Below are 1,479 nucleotides of genomic sequence, written 5' to 3'. Positions count from 1 at the left end.
TACGTTTCTCTGAAAGCTTGGATATTACACTCTTCGCACAACAAAAATGAACTTAGTGCTGACAAAATTTTGCCACATGCTATGACTACCAAAGTTGACAAAAGGGACAAATATGAAGCCCAGCGAATATGTTGGTTGCCTTCCACAAATTGTTTTCTCGCTTGTTCTGCCGTGACCGTGCACTGAACACGGTAGAAAGAGGAAGGCGTGTCTGAGGAGCAGCTAACCAATATAAACGGCACTGTTGCGTAATTCAATCTTGTGGCGTGAAGTTTGCCTGGCTTCATAATTATTTTCCCTCGAAAGGATAAAGGGCAAGAGAAGTAATTCCCCGTAGGAATCTTACTCGTAAAGAGATCCTTGTCAAGCTATTCAGAGATCACCACCGGTTTCGGAGGTTTAAGGGGGGGGGGGGGGGGGTTCTCGAAATAGCCAACTCGAAATAGCCAATCCTGAGAGACGAGTTTTCTCGCTGAAGAACATTAGCGAGAGACAAGGCCCATTAACTCTCACACCCTTCACATTTTTCCCTCGTATGATTCTGTCGTGTGAAGCTGTCAAAGAACATGGCCTTAACCCTTACACTTTTGCCGAATAAGATTTACTGGATCAAGGAAGGAATCCTGGTATCATAGACTATTGATTGACTTAAGGTGCCTTTCACTTGAGTGTCCGGAGTCTCTTTGCAATGCTACGCTACGCGATTGGCTCAAAACTCGCCCAACTATGTCATCCAATCAGAAGAAAAACCAGAACCAATCGTGACCGGCTTGCACACGTTTTCCCGCGCTTTGCGTCAGCTACGCATACTTACTTTGAATTTGGATTGTTTCAATGGATTGTCTGAGGTGCGTCCTCTGTGGAAATTTGTTAGAGTTCTTACTTTCTAACTGAAAACTAACTGAAAACCGTTCTATATGTCCACTTCATGTTCCACTCTCCTGGCCTTGTAAAATACAGATGCGACTCATTACTATTTATGAGGTCATAAGTAATGCTAATAGGACTGAGTGAAGTCCAATAGACCTACGCATTCCACTTCAGCGCGTTCGAACAATAGCACCACAGCGAGGTTGGGGTAGAAATTTTTATACATTTATTGTATTTTTGTCCACCCTGACCTCGACTGGGCGCCAATGTTTGTTGGAATACGGGAAAGGTCTATTCGGTCGGTTATCATAAGAGTGATAACAAAATCGGGCAATGGTTTCCTTTCCGTTAAAACCGGGTGTCTCTAAAACGAGCACCGGATGGCGGATGACGGATTGGGGATGGAAAAATGAGGATGACAAAATCCGTACGAGGGGAAATTAACGTAACTACAAAGTTCTCTTGGCGGTAGTCTATTTTAAATATTCTAGGTAGGTTGTTTCCTCTGATGGCTAGCGGTGAAAATGTTTGTGAGATTAATTAATGCTCTTTTCGCTGCGCTAAAAAGTCTAAAATGCCAACGAGAAGAATAATTTGACCGAATTTATA

This window comes from Orbicella faveolata, unplaced genomic scaffold (genome assembly GCF_042242905.1).
Source record: "Orbicella faveolata isolate gen_17 unplaced genomic scaffold, um_ofav_v1 contig_1, whole genome shotgun sequence".
In the NCBI taxonomy this organism is placed as follows: Eukaryota; Metazoa; Cnidaria; class Anthozoa; order Scleractinia; family Merulinidae; genus Orbicella; species Orbicella faveolata.
Note: the sequence above shows the minus strand (reverse complement) of the source record.